Consider the following 15,985-nt stretch of genomic DNA (forward strand, 5'->3'; position numbering starts at 1 on the left):
TCAACGCCAAGTGATTTAGGATAAATTTTGATGACCAGCATAATCCCTTTTTCTAAAACCAACCAACCAACCAATCAAACACAGATTTATCTAATTCATATACCACTTTTCCATGGCCCAAAAAACCTAATAATCCCAAATGTAACTAAGCATTAATGATGCAAATACTTTTAAGAACACTCACATTTTAAATATACTTATTCACTCATGCATTTGCTTGCATACAACAATCACTGTCGTCTCCCCGCATCCTGCATGCCAAAATTTGTAAACTTCTCATGACAGAGACTTGTAATTTGTTGAGGTTACTCTATAATCTGCCCCAGTTTTGATGGTTGTTATTCTAAAATATTTATTTTAAATTTATTTACATCCTCCCTGCTTTTTCATGAATCATGCCGGAGGCAGGTAACAAATAGAAATTTTAAAAAAAAAATTAACAGCAGCCAAAAAAATAATAATAATAAAAAGGAAAGAAGTAAAATTTTTTTGAAACCAATGAACAAAGCAAGCACGATGAATGCCTAACAGAAGAGCAGGTGAAATGTTTTTTACACAAAGCAACAATATAAACGTAAGCATTAACAACGTGTCAAAGATGACAAAAGCTAACAATCTTACAAGCTCAGAAGCCTGTCGAAACAAGACATTCTTCACACAGTGGTGAAAAGACATCATCGGTCTATCTAGGGAGTGTATGCTTTCACGTTTGTTTTTTTTTACAGGGAGAGGTGAAAATGAAAATAAAAACGACTCTCTTTCTCTCTTTGTCCCTGCCAGGAATAACTTATGGCTCTCCCAGGCTGTGCAAAGGCTATTTTAAAAGTGCCAGGGTTTGTATGGTTGGTTTCAGTCTTTTTTTGCCACTGTTCAGGTGATGCGCAGCTTGAGCTGATAGAACCAGTTTCTTTCCCCCTGCTGGTCCCATACTTTCTTTTTTTTGCTTCTCCTGAAAATCGAGTTTATTTCCAGGGTTGGTTTGTTTCTGTCACAGAGGCGTAGTTTATTGCTATGGCATTTGGGATGGGAAGCTCAATTTCTGTCTCCAAGGCAATTGTACTGAAGCCTGCCATTAGCTCATCAACTGGATGTAAAATCAGCTTTAAAAACAATCAAGAAAAAAAGAGCACAGAACAAAATACGCAGTAAGGAAGTGGGTTTTTGAACTGTTTTTCCTAGAATCTCAATGGGAAGTGATTCAAAAAGGCCTAACTTTTGCAGTGCAGGATAGATGCTAGTCTTGGTATGTCCTATTCTTTTGGGGAGGGGCAAAGTATGAGGAACTGTCACCAACTGGGGTAGATCTGTTGCCCCCTCAAAAATCTTAAACATGGGGCATGTTCATATCAGAACAGGCCCTTGTTCAAGGATCTCGGTCCCTTCACTGGGGGTTTTCAAAAGCCAATTAAAAACTTGGTTGTTTAAACAGGCCTACCCCCCCAGTCAATTAAGTCATTTTCCTTTTCTCTTTCTCTCTCTCTCTCTCTCTCTCTTTTTTTTTTTTGTATACCACCATCTTGGAAACCTTTTGTTTAGAACTTATTAGTATAAATGCATTTTATATGTTTTTAACTTGTTTAACTGAATGTAAGCCACCCTGAGTAGATGTTGTCTAGAGGGGCGGGGAAAAAAAAATCAAATAAATAAATGAATGAATGAATGAATGAATGAATGAATGAATGAATAAATAAATAAATAAATAAATAAATAAATTTAGGGCAAAGTCCTGAAACCCGAAAGAAAAGTCTTGTGGCACTTTAAAAACTAATGTTTCATTTGGCATAAACTTTAATTGACCTCAGTTAAGCATGTTAGACTTTGCAGTGCTATAAGATTCTCTGTTGTTTTTGTTGCAACACAACTATTATGGCCACCTCTGTGGAAATCTTCCCAATCCTAGTGTATTCTGGATATTCTGTGTCTCATAACCCCGCAAGGGCTTGGGGAAAATGAGAGTTGTGGCCTAACACATCTGGAAGGCACCAGATTATGGAAGGCTAGTTTGGGGTTTCAGAAGTCATAACCAGCCCTTCTGCTGGCCAGGAAATGAATGAGAGACTAGGCCTTTGATACCAGTCCAGAAACCAACGGAGATGACGATCAAAGTTTAACAGATCACACAGCCGTTGGCAAAGCCACCCGAAGCACACGCACCTCCCCTCTCTCCTCTAAGCACCGCTTTGTGCTCTCTCTTGTCCTCTCCTGTCAGCTGATGGAAGCACCCTCTGAACGCTCATTTTGTCAAGCAATTAGCTCACCCGTCTCCAAGTTCAACTGCTCGGTGCCTGAACATGCTTTGGCTTTTCAGCTCCCAACGCTTGGCTTCTTTTATTGGCTTAGAAGAGTCAATGCAATGGCGATGACTCATCTTTGCTTGAAAGACAGATGTCATTTGCAAGTTTGGTTAAGCATTAACCCTGCTCTTTGGGTAGCAAAGGTTTCTCTCCCTCCTCCCTAACCCACTCAGTGGCTTTAAAAAGGAAGAAGGGGGAGAATTATAATAATACTCAAAGACACCATTCATTATGACCTTAGTCAAAGAGGCTGCTGAAAGTAAACACCTGCACTAAGCCATAGCTGGAGAGGTATTTGATCTCACGCTTTGCTCTTGATTTGAGCTAGGACTCTCTTTGACAAGGCAAACGGCCTCTCCCAGGGTGGTACATATCAGCCTCTCCAACTCCTGTTGTGTAGCCCTGAAATGCTTAAATCTTCTATTGTTGAGTCCTATCAATAATCACGTTCAAGCTTTCAAACAAATACATCTATAATATCATGTACTGTCTTTCTGGCCTGCGTGAGCTCATACCTGCTCTAATCCGCTCAAGACAAACGACATACACAGTTCTAATGCCGGGAGATCCTGTTACCGACAATTACCAGTTTTCTCGTTATTTTCACAGCACTTAAGGACACCGGGAGGGGGGAAAAGGGGGGGAGAGAAAGGCTTTATTTCAGAAAAAAGGGGAGATCAATAGCAGTTCGGAGCCAATGAAGTTGTACCCAGATGGATTATGTGTATTTAGACATGATACCCTCCAGCAAAGGTGCAAAGTGTTGCCTCAGTGAAAATGTACAGTAGTCACACCAAATGAAATACACTGAAGGGCAGAGAAAACTATGGAAGGATTACGTTTAAACAACACATGAAAGTATGCGCGCGCGCGCGCGCACACACACACACACACACACACACACACACACACACACACACACACACACACACACACACACACACACACACACACACACACACACACACACGGCTGGTGGAGGACAACTTGTAAGGGTCAGAAAAAGAAGAAAATTCTAGAAGGACACATTTTCTTAGCATTCTTTGTATGGCTAATATTACGAAACTGTGCAGTATTTTCGGGTAACTTTTAAAATGCAAAACGTAAGTTCTGATGAAGGCTTGGCAACTTTTTATAAGCCAGCTCCTCTTCTAAATTACTTACATTTCATTAATTCACGTAATTTATTTGCTTGCATAAATTATATCTCACCCAAGGTAACAAACATATCCATATTTCTTTTTCCTTATGATGAAGACACATTTTTGTGTGTAAATATAAATGTACACTTCCTTGAGCTTAATTACATCACAGAGAGGAAAAAGGCTGATTCAAGGCTGACGTTGTCGAAGCAATAGAAAAAAAAAGATTTTCTCCACCTCCCATATAAATAAATTTGCCTGGACTGACAGCTGACTATTATGGGATAGGGTTTGAGATGATGCCCTACAGAAAGCTGGCAGGCAGTGCAGTTGAGAGAGGCAGGACAAACCGAGTGAAAACACACCGCTCTGTCCTCTGAAAGGGGCAAAAGTTTCAGAGGGTCTAGTGGGGAAGAGTCCTGCTGTAGAGCCCCCCCCTTCACCTCCCGCATCTGCCCCTTGAGTTGGGTTGTCTCACTCTGCCTAATAGCAGGGCCAGGCCCTGCATGGAAGGAAGCAAATGTCCGAAGCAGGAAACCCCTCTCCAAATTATGAGCAAAACTGGAAAGTGCACATTTCAATATCTTCTTCGTGAAAGCCTGCACGTACAAATGGGGAGCTCAGTTCTCCATTGAAAGGGCTGGTACATCTGCACCAGTCTATCTAATGATTTATGAACGTGCTCCAGCTACCTTTGAGAAGTTCAGATAAAGTCAGAAAAAGGGGGGAAAGAGAGAACCCTCTTCATTCGCCAAAATAAAAGTTTGTTCCAGAGGTGAGCCTTTTAGAGAGCAACTTTACCACAGAGAGAGCCAGTATATTCAACCACATTCTTCTCCAAAGCACAGGAGGCGAATTAATATCCAATTCACATTGAAACTACCACGTATAAAACACAGTTAATGGGAATACGCGGTAGAATAAAAAGAATAAAATAAAACTGGGGAACAGACAACTTTGGTATGCTAACAAAATTTTTACAGTCCAGAGTATAGTTATTATTTTACTGTCCTGTTCTGATGGATTTATTTTCTTCCTTCCCTATAAACCTCTTACATCCAAGATGGATATTAAACGGGATATGTGAGAAATAAACTAGCCAGAAAATCTTTTTATCAATACTAGGCTCCCAGGGCCAAACCCTCTCAGCCAGATGGAAGGGAAGCACATGCCAGCAGGCCGGCGGGACGAGTTACACAAACTACTTCTATGAAGAGTCTGTAAAGAGGCTAGGGAGCCAAGGGGACACAGCTGAACCTACACAGACCTGGAAGCAAATTCCAATGTGGTCACCTTCCCAGCCTTAATACTATTTTTCTTCTCTTTTTTTTTCAAATCACAACTTCCAAAATCTCTCACCTGGTGGGGCTGGGAAAGGATGTCGTCAGAAAAACCTCGAGAGCATCAGTTAGGGAAAAAGATGCTTTACAGCAGTGGTTCCCAAACTTAGATCCCCTGAGTGTTCTCGGCTTTGTTTAGAAGTTTGATTTCTCAGATGTGAAATTCTGCCTAATCACATTTATCTGGAATGTGCTCTCTAAGCTCTAACGATGTGCTATCTTTAGCTTGTTGTTTGGTTCTGAAAGTGGTCAAAACGGGGCTCTAGTGAATCAGCAAAGAAAGAGATAAGGTATGGTTTGGGCAATTTGAACTAGCTCATTCAACAGCCCTAGCTCGTTCTTATTTATAATATATTTCAATTCCTTCTTTTAAGCAACCGCACACCACTGGCCATGTATTTAGCCCCTCAAACTACTTTTTGCAATTTAAAAAAGAAAACAACAGCATTTAAAATTTATATCAAAAGCCTGGACAACTCAGATGCAGAATAATTTTCTAAGACCTTGCAAAACTCATCCACTAAGACATTGCAGAACACTTCAGACTTCACCTGGTTCAGAAAAGGGAACAGAGACCAAGCAAGCATACTAAGGTCACCCCCAGCTCTCACATCAAGTGCTGTATCAACCTACAAAGAGTTTCTGATGTGAATCTAGAGTGTTCAGAATTTTATTTTGGTTCATTTTTTATAAGAATCTTTCAAAAACGTCTTCATAAATTCAATGGAAAAAACTTTTAAAATAAATCAAATTTGGAGGAAACAAATCTGACAAACGTGCCCATCCTATGGCTCAATATAACATTAACATATGAACCCAGTAGTATCTCTATAACTGAGAATTGAAGATGCAGTAACTAAAATCTTAGTGAGCAAAAGTATGTCTACGGTACCCATTTAATATTCCCCTCTCGTCCCATAGAAACGTGGATCTGTGCTTTTATTTAAACAGCCTTTTAAACATATTTTTAGGATAAAGTATTCATTCCAAGGCAATGTTGTGAGTGGGAGCCTGGGAACTGTGGGCCATCTCAAATGGCAATTTCCAAGACAGAGGAGTAAGTGGCTTTCTCGCTGTTCACATGCCTTAGGATTAAAGTGACAGAGAAGTTTTAAAAGTGCTGTAAACTTGCTGAGCACATGCCTTTGAGAAGGCATATCCGTGGAAAGAAGTTCAATGCTAACTAAGTGAACAATTTCAGAAGAAACGATACTCCTTCACCTCATCGATTCTTCCCACTTCGCATCCGCAAACACATTTTGTGCTGTTTTAGGACATGTGCTCATTTACGTAGGGAAAACTAAAATGTGCGAAATTGAAGATGCGTCTTCAAACACATAACGGCTGGGAGATCATGCTTTTTTTGGGGGGGGGGAAACAGGAACAATTCTAAAATCTTATGATTCTACTTAGATTTATAAGGTGAAACTGGGACTTAATAATTATCAGAGAACGCTGGGGAACAAGAATGCCCAAGTTAGAGGTCAAAGTATAATGAGAGGAAATATCCTTGGATTTTCCAGGGTGCATGATTCCTTAAGTTTAGTCAGGGTGGCAAACAAGGTAAATGTGACTCTTTCCAGTTGGTTTCAGTGATAACGTTCTGTACCGTTTTCCTAGACGGCGTATCTTAAATTACAAGAAAGCACATCTACAACGGCATATACAATCCCTTGGTGAGAGTGAAAAGATTGTACTTATTTGAAGGGCTGTTCAATACCTTTTCAGCATGGCTCTCTCTCTGAACAAGGGGCGGAGGGGGTGGAGGGAAAAAAAAAACTTGAAAAGTTTTTAAACTGGGGATTTAGTCACACTTCATCAGGATCGCGTTTACACGGGCCCAGCCGAGCGGGAGTGAAAGTTTTACTGTCAGTTCACTTTGCATGTGCTATTACTAATCCACATGAAACCTGCTGGGCGAAAGCCCCAAGGTACAATCAGTGTTAAAATGTTGTGAAGAGAGTGTTTAAAGTCGAGGTTAAATGAGCTTGGCAAGGCATGGGTTTTGTCCCATGACAAGCGGAAAAGTGAAAACGGGCAAAGGTGGGGAGGAACAAGAGATGGGCCGTAAACAGGACAGGGTTACAATCCAAGGGTTGCCAGATACATTTCTCGAATCCTTTTGTCCAATGAACAAAAATAAATTCTACCATTCTTATCCGGCAGTTAGGCTACCAGAGTATCAACGAGCAAGAGTGACACTTGGAAGTCCGGGGAGAGAATACGGGCGACCACGTTTACTACAGATGTCCTAAAGGCGAACCAGGATCAGGGCTGATCGCATTCATGTCATGCTAAACGGTTTGCCTGAGTGCCCCTTTTCTGTCCTAGAGGGACTTTTTAACCCCTCTTTTGAATGGGGGAGAATGTTTAAGCGTGTAGGTCCAAAGAGGGCCAGACGGTCTCTACGAAAGAGGGCCCTATAGTCTCCTACAGCGCTATTTCAAGAAAGGTTTAAGAGGTTCCAGCTTGAGCAAGTTATATTAAAAGTAAGAATCGGAGGGATTCTCACACATATGTGCATACATCTTCTGCACCCTTCGATTTTTAAAGGTTTGTTTGCAATCAGAGCAAACTTTACACCAGCATACGGTACTTGGTTCAGGCCTTTAATGTGGATTTTTCATTTCTGCAAAAGCCATGCCGAGGAGGAACGGATCTGCAAGATCCATTTTCGGGTGGTGTGCTCTCTCTCCTCTACACCTGTGCAGGGGGCGAGCACTACAGATCTACTTTTAGTCAGGAGGTACTGAGGAAAGTGCCACAGTAAAGCTTTCAGGAAGTTTTAGGAGCTCTGTAAGTTTGGCTGTTCTGATCAATTCCATGCAGTCATCCATTGAAATTTCACTCAGCAATCATGAACTGATGAAGCCCCTTCCTTCTGGGGGAAAAAAAAACCCCAACATTCTGGCTGGACTTTAAAGGGCTTGGGGAGTTGAAGGTTGAGTTTTCACGGTGGCAAGAGGCGGCCATTGGAACAAGAGAGAGCCATCTGTTTGTCATTGTGTTCAGCCAGCCATTGTGATCTGGCAACTATATATATAAAAAAGATAGAAGCATTTGAAATGTGAATTTATTGCAGGATGCTAAGAATTTCCTGGATCGAGATGGCGACTAACCAAGAAGTACTACAGCAAATGAAAGAAGACCAAGAAATCAAAGGACACAGAAAGCTGGAACATTTTGTCATGTAATGGGAATCACAATGTATGGACTGTTACAGCTGATGGTTCAAGGTAAAATGAAGATATGCAGGAAGAAAAAGAATTTGTTGGCTGAAAAAAGCTTTGGGACAGGTACAGAGAAAACATGCCATTCTTTGGAGCTGATGCATGCAAAATCAAGACAGCCATGACAACATCCAGCCTTTGAAAGAAGACAAACACAATAATCATAATGATCAGGAGTGTCTAGAGTACTCTAAGTAAACTACATATTTGGAAAAAAAAAACAGGAAACATAAGAGGTAATATATTATTGTAGTCTTAATCTTCTGCTTTAAGGATTTAATTGCAAAGTGATTGTGCATTATAGTAAACTGGCCTAGTGTAGCAAGAAATTGTAATTCAATAAATAACAACAGTTAATTATTGTCTGGGTAATAGGAAATAATAATAATATAATTTTGATTGACTGTACCTAGCATTTACTACTACTACTGCTACTGCTGCTGCTGCTGCTACTACTACTACTACTACTACTACTTATACATGAGCATAGCTAAGGAGAACTGGCAGCAGCTCCTTGTACAAAACATCTAAGCATTATGAGGTCCGTTGTACATAGTTTTATAGAATTCATGGATGCAGAGAAACCAGCAAAAGGACATGAAAAATACAGGTGGTTTCCTGGGTTGAAGCTGTTGTGCTTCTTGGGTTTCAAAGACCTGAGTTCCAATCCTCACACCGATGCAGAGCTGCGCTGGCCCAGCCTCTTTCTCCCCATTAGCTCAATCTACTTCATCAGGTTGTTGACAACAGAATATTGGATAAGGGAAGAAAAGAGCCACCCATTTTGCCCCTGTGTTCTTTTTTTATTATTATTATTTTTATTCAATTTATATGCCGCCCACACTATCCAGAGGTCTCTGGGCGGCTTACAATAAGTATCTTTGAATAAGTTGTGGGGAAGAAACTTAGTTTATCTGTTTTAATGAATAAATAAAGCAGTCTATAAATGCCATTTAGGTTTTTTACTGAGCAGAAAAACATGTGATTCTTAACGGGTCCACAGGAATTTTGTAAACAAGGGGCAACGTGCCATAAAGTGCGGAAGCGGGAAGATCCAAGTTCAAAAAGCAAAAAAAGTAAAGTGTGCTGCTTATACATAGCCTCATAGCCCTTAAAGCCCTCCCCGGGCTTTAAGCGCATAATTACAATTTAATTATGCAGGCAACACACTGCCCCCCCCCAGCAAGCTGGATACTCAATTTACTGACCTCTGAAGGATGGAAGGCTGAGTGAACCTTGAGCTGGATACCCGGGTCGGGGCGGAATTTTGGCTGCAGTACTGCAGTTTAACCACTGTGTCTTGAGGCCCTTTTTTTGAAATGCAAAAACCCATTTAATACGCAGTCCTCAAACAGAGGACGTATCAGATATTAAACTGATAAGAACAGATACAAGTCTAAACTTGGCCATGAAATTCACCGGCTGATTTTTGTGTTAGTCGCTTCGTCTCTCACAGGACTGTTAGTGTAAGGATAAAATGGCGAGGATCAGGGGCAGATATTGAGCTCCTTAGGGGAACCAACCAACCCACGGGATGTCTGCTCACCCTTTCAGAGATCTGTATGGATTTATTGTCCAGAAAGCCTGCAACAACTGTTTTTAAAAAGCACGGCTTTAAAAATCATTTATGTTCAACAACACAAAAGCTCTCTTTTTTCCTCATGGAAAAGACATCATGCTGCACCCATCCGGCAAACTCTACAATGAAAACTCTCTCTCTCTCTCTCTCTCTCTCTTTTGGCTAAATAAACAACTGTGGTTGAGAGAATCACTCCATGAACACACAATGCAAGCTCTTGGCTTGTTATACTCCTATATGCTAGATTCCTTTTTCTCCTCATCTAGCCATTGAGTGCTCACTCTCTCTCTCTTCCATTTAAATATTTTCTAAAAGCTTTTTAAATACAACACACTGGTCAGCTTTGACAGAGTCCAGTTATTTTAGGAGCAGACTAAAAGGTGTAGGGTTCTTCCTTCCGAGAGTCTCTGCATAAGCCACCCCGTGAAGTGCTAGGTCTGCACCGAAAAGTTAACTTGGAGAAACGTCGGATGCCTGGAAACCTAACTGTACTCTTCGATTATTTTCACTCGACACTTACACAAGCAAAGTGCACTCCCAGCACAATAGGAAAATCTTTTTAAGATTAGCATCTAATAAGGGGATGCATAAGCTGTGTAGAAAAATCTGAACAGCTATTGGGGAAAGCAAAGGGAGAAATTATTAAACCTACTGTGTAAGAAATCACGGGGCCACTAGAACGTGATGGAAAGTCTCTAAACTAAAACACTTGATTCTTGGGTTCATATAAACACACAACTACTGCAAGCTGGATTTATTATTTAACGGGTATTCTCTATCACTTAAACGGCATGCATGCACATACTGTATATAAAGCCTATTTCAGGAAGCTGTGACTTCTGACCTGGAAGTCTTCCTCTTCCCATCCACCTAACGAGAGGCAGGTTGCAGTTAATTGGCATTAAAGGCAAGGCAATTTTGTATAATCTCAAGACCATTATTTTCTCTTTTTTTAGTCTCACTTCACAAGGGCTGTGTCTGGGATCCGTGGAAGAGACAACCTGCATTTGAGAGACAGCTCCAGTTGAATATCAGCTATTAGTAACACTCCAAAAACATATAGAATAACAATGGTGGCAAACTAATTACGATCCACTGGTCAACATTAATTGCCGAAGACATCAAGGACTGACATGAAGGGCACTGAGCATCCTTTAATAATCCTTCTTGTCTAGCAGGTCCCAGTGGCCAGCCTGGGAGGGTGGAATCAGTCTGGGGCCTGAGGTTACTCAGATGTTGCGAGAAACAGTTCAGTGAACATAAAGGGCAGCAGCAAGCATCCTCAATGGGCCCCAGTTGGAGCCTTAAATACAAAGGGTTCTTTTTAAGGAGAAAGGTAGGATAAAAATATTTTAAATAAATAAATAAGCACTCCCCTGTTGCATAGTGAGTGAAACAGAGGAGAGTTTTGAGTGTAGAAGGCTCTGTGGACACCTAAGAGCACATTCCTCAATGGAAGCAAAAGGATCATGCTGCAAAGTCTCTCTTTGGATCCCATATGACATGTGGCAGGGTATCGCTGCAGCACTCTATCGCTCTCCAAAATGTAGTTGAGCCAGGGTTACGGTCCTAGGGATGATTGATAAGCAGAGACAGTGATATTAGCTGCCACTCCCTCAGGTTTCTGCATTCCCCCTCAACTTGGCTAGAGTCTTGGGCATTTTCTGGATCTTCCCAGCAGTATTACTGTGGTTGTTTGGTTCTGAATGAGCAATTTAGAGCTATCAATTCTACAAAAGACCTAGTCTGGTGAGAAAGAAATAAAAGAAATAAAAATGTGGCAAATATTTTTGTATGTCCATGCCCCCCTCCCCCAAATATCGAGACGGTCATGATGAACAACCATGTTTCAACAGTTACCACTATATCAGTATGTATCACATGGCTGTGCAATGACCACGCTCTTGCTACCAAGGCTGAGTGTACGATCTAGCACAAGTGATACAAAAACAGAAAGTAAAGGAGAAGTGAAGCAGAGAATAAGATTTATGATGTTCAATTATTGCTGTTTAAAAAAGTCTTCCCTCTAGGGTACGGGCAGTTAATATATTGTACTTTCCATTACCTGGTACAAATATAAAACATACCTGAAAAACACATGTCATCCCTATAACATATTAAAACAACAAGAAAGGGGCCACGGCAGGGTTTGATACATTAACTGTCGTTCACTGATGTTGTGCCACATTAGTTAACAGCAAATTAATATCATCACACATATTTTATCCCCCCCTTACGTCTTACAAAGGAAAAATTAGACCAGAAACATGGAATCCTAAAACTCCCATATTAAATTCCTGTAAGTCATAATGATGCACAATGAAACAAAGATCAGCTTAGCCATTTTGGCGATCCCTGGAGGGTTTCTTTAAGCCACGTTAAGCTCTACCTCCAACCCCCAAAGGCCGGTGTTACGATCTTGATTCTACATGTCACGCACGTGTTTTATGAACTGCATATTTTTGCTGCACTCACTCTGCATGCGCTCGCTGTGATCTGAAGCCAGGACTTTTCATCGGCACCCAATTGTTAAAATAAATTCAAGCAATGCAATAGCTTTTGGGTTACGTCGTTTTTAAGAAGCGGCAGAAGCCTGCCGTGTTCCAACATACGCAAATATATACAGTTGAAATATATGTCATCTGTTACGTATTCCTATTTGTGTATGGATCGTAAGCATTCAGATAAGTGCCCCCTTTGTCTAATAATTGGTGGATATATGTATCACTTTTTTGTCCGTCAAAGCGATGTACAGTGGACCCTGTACTTACGGAATTAATCCGTATTGGAACAGTGGCTGCAAGTTGAAAAGTCTGTAGGTCGAATCTCCATTGACCTACAATGCATTGAAAACTGATTAATCCCATAACCGGCGGTTTTTATTCTATTTTTGTTCCATTTTGGTTTTTTTCTGGTCTGTAAGTCGATTCTCTGGCTGCAAGTCGAATCTAAATTTTGCAGCCAGAGAAGTCTCTAACTCGAAAAGTCTGTAAGTCGAACCGTCTGTAAGTCGAGGGTCCACTGTACAATACAGCTCTCTGGCTTGTTGCTGTGTGAGTCCAAGAAGGCTTTGTTGAAACCAATGTTGGGCAACAAATAATTCTTGTAGAAACACCCACAAAAACACAAGCGTTTGCCAAAGGACACTATACACATGGTAAAAGTAGATGTTGTCTAGAGGGGCAGGGTATTAAGCCTAATAAATAAATAAATAAATAAATAAATAAATAAATAAATAAATAAATAAATAAATAAATAAATAAATAAATAAATAAATAAATAAATAAAAACAAAGACAATTCTGCTCATAACTTAAAACACAGATTCTTTTAAGCATTCTTTAAAAGCGTATTTTGAAACCAATTTTAACACCAATTTGAAACACCAAGGGCTGACTGTGGAACCTTTGCCGCCTTGGGCCCTTTATTGGGAGAAAGGCAGACTATAAATAAAGCAAATGTATAAAATAAAGATCAACTATAAAGTCCTGGCTACCTGCTGGAAGCTCAAAATGAGTGGCATCAGAATGGGTTCCCTTGACAGGAGGTTCTGTAAGCTAATGACTGCAAAGCCTCTGGGTCAATTATCATACTTTTCAGAGGTCAATATTTTGGTTGACAACGTTTTTGGATTTATTTATTTTTTTTGGCAATTCACTATCCAAATGATGAACAAACCAATGGACAATAAATAATAAAATTAGGCAGTCCCATATGGGAGAGAATCAGACAAAGAAAGGCTAAAGAAGCAGCCTGCGGGAAAAGCAGCAGGGAAGAAGAGGAAGAGAGAGAGGCCCATGGATACAATCATCAACCAGACGCTAGCGGTTTTGACAAGTGTCATTAAACACAGCCGAAATAAAGCTGCTGCCTTCATGCACCATGTAGGGGAATTCCAAGGAAAGGCAGAGCTGGTCCATGCTAAATCTTGATCCTCCGATACAGTATAAGGAAATAGTTTAAAGAAGAGAAGGAAAGAGATAAGTCAACATCCTTTCTCAATTATCCACAGAACTTTCAAAAGGAAAGGGGAGAGATCTCACAGCAGATGGTGGCACTCCCAGGGTTATTGCCTGGTATTTTGGTTTTTAAAAAGCACTCCCAACCTCCCTCGAGAAGCACTTAGGTGGAAAAATAGAGTGTGTGGTCGCTAAATATGAATTGGTAGCGATTCCTGTGGGGATGAGAAAATGTGTTTTCTTTTATTTCCCCCATATTTGAATTTTTCCAGTTTCCAAGCGAAAACTAGTTTTGTTTAAGCCTCAAGTTCTTTCTGTCTGAATTTGAGAGAATTTACAGTTTGGTTAAATTCTTCCTTAACAGGCATTCAATTCTTACTCATCTACATGGCCAAACACAAGAACCCTGGGTATTATGAGGAGGGTGAGAAGCATCCACATAAATATTAAAGACAAGAAGTGTCTCAGAAAAAAAAAGATATAGCTATCTTAATTCAGCAGTAACACAGCTATAAAAACAACAACAAAAACAGACATGGTTCACAAAGCCCCAATGACTATGGGGACCACTGAAGTATGTTTCATCCACAAGCAAGATGTTTTGATTGCTAATCTCTGTATTTTGTTAGTTTTTCCAATTCTTTATTTTCAACTCTGGCAAATATAAAAATACATATCAAAAAAATTTCACACAGTATTATAAGCCGTTGAAGATCTCAGAAATAACATTATCAGAGCTACAAAAAAAATGGCAATTTTAGGAACAGCATACATACTGCATCAATATTTAACAGATACTTAGGTTCTTGGTTAAAACTTGTACATGTTATATAATACCAGTCAATGTTCTTTGATTTGTGCCTGGTGTTATTTTTAACAAGAACAACAACAAATTAAAAAATGGCAACTTCTTTCCTATCTGATTGTGAAATTTGCCAAATCTTTATGGCACATTCACATCAAAAGCGAACTGGAATTCAATTCTCGGCCCTCCCAAAAGTTGCGCAACCAGGATAGACCAGAAAAGCTAGAGAGACTTTCTGAGTGGAAGACAACCACCATAATTTTGGGAGCGAAGGAGTCAAGCCATCCATTCCTAACATTTGCACTCCATAGTCCCTCAAAGGAGCTCAGGTTACTGTTCATAGGGAAGGAAATCTTAGCAGGTGTAGGTATGTTGTTATCCTGTTTCATATCATAAACCATATAAGGAAGGCTAGGTGGGGAGGAGAGAAAGAGAGAGGGGGGCTTATGATTACTGAGCGAATCCCCTTCGGAGTAGGGGATATCAGCCAAAACGTCTTCCCTCCAAATTAAAACTTTATCCACTACCCCACACGGACTGGAGTTCTTCAGTCTGGCAGGATCACATCCTAAGGTCTTTTTCTTAAAAAACTAAAAAAAACAAAGGAAGTGATCGCCACGCAACCTCTCATCTTCAGGCCGATAACGGAGTCTGGGGACTCGGATCCTTTATTGCAGTTCGCCTAATGATTTCCAAATGTTCTTGTCCAGCTTGTGTGGAGATAGAATTTCTATCACAGACAGCACATCCGACCAAGAAAGTAATTCAATCTAAGTTGCGCCTGGCAATGTTTCCACACTCTTGAAGTGTAAGATGATGTTTTTTGGAAGCTACGATAGACTGCCTCTGTTTACTGTACACACTGGGCTGTTTATCGACAATTGTAGAAGCGGAACGCCAAGGAACTCCTGCCGTGAACACCACTTGAGGGTTGCGGTTAAGAATGCACAAAGACCCAGGCTGCATCCAAACAACGCCTCTTCTAGCCGACTCTTCGGTTCCCAAACTAGTAATTCCACCCGGAGTCCCTGGGATTGGGAGCCACGCTGCTTCTGGCTCTGCAGTTCACACACAGCCACCCTTACCTAGCAGTCACGGGTGGCCTCCACAAATCAGAGCCTCTTTTAAAGACGACCACATTGGCAGTTATCGTTACATCACAGAGTAGTGAATTATCCGGTTTAACCATGCGCCGTGCAAGGAAGTCCTTCGTTTTGTGACGTCAAGTCCCATTTGGCTTTGAGTGACTGTGATAGGTTTCCAAGATAAATAAGATATTTCTACCCGTGCCACCCCCTGAGTTTCCTGGGCTGGATGGGAATTTGAACCCAAGTCTCTGGAGTTCTACTCTGCCATTGTATCCATCGTGCTTCACTTTCTTCTATCTGTCCTGAATCTGCCACCGTTCACCTTCTGAGGATGTTCTCATTAGTTTCCACCATCTTTTGGTGAACTAGGGGGAACTAGTCGCTCTGCTGAAAGTACAGAAATGTGATGTATTATATTCTGTCTGTATCCCGTTTTGCTGCAGGTAGGGAAGAAATGTTCTATTGACTAAGATCTCATGATCTCCAGCTTGCTATTGCACAAATAGCTGTTTACTCAGAAGTGGGTTATGCTCATAAGGAGGGACTGGT

At 40.7% G+C, this 15,985-nt stretch overlaps 1 protein-coding gene and 1 pseudogene across 4 annotated transcripts in view; both read right to left on the reverse strand.

Moving 5' to 3' along the window:
* LOC140701753 (Fanconi anemia group J protein homolog) overlaps positions 1–15,985 on the reverse strand; it is a 170,100-nt gene that overhangs the window by 57,764 nt on the left and 96,351 nt on the right. The window lies entirely within an intron of this gene.
* LOC140701817 (U2 spliceosomal RNA) lies at positions 9,268–9,421 on the reverse strand (annotated as a pseudogene).

Source organism: Pogona vitticeps, chromosome 7 (assembly GCF_051106095.1).
Source record: "Pogona vitticeps strain Pit_001003342236 chromosome 7, PviZW2.1, whole genome shotgun sequence".
In the NCBI taxonomy this organism is placed as follows: domain Eukaryota; kingdom Metazoa; phylum Chordata; class Lepidosauria; order Squamata; family Agamidae; genus Pogona; species Pogona vitticeps.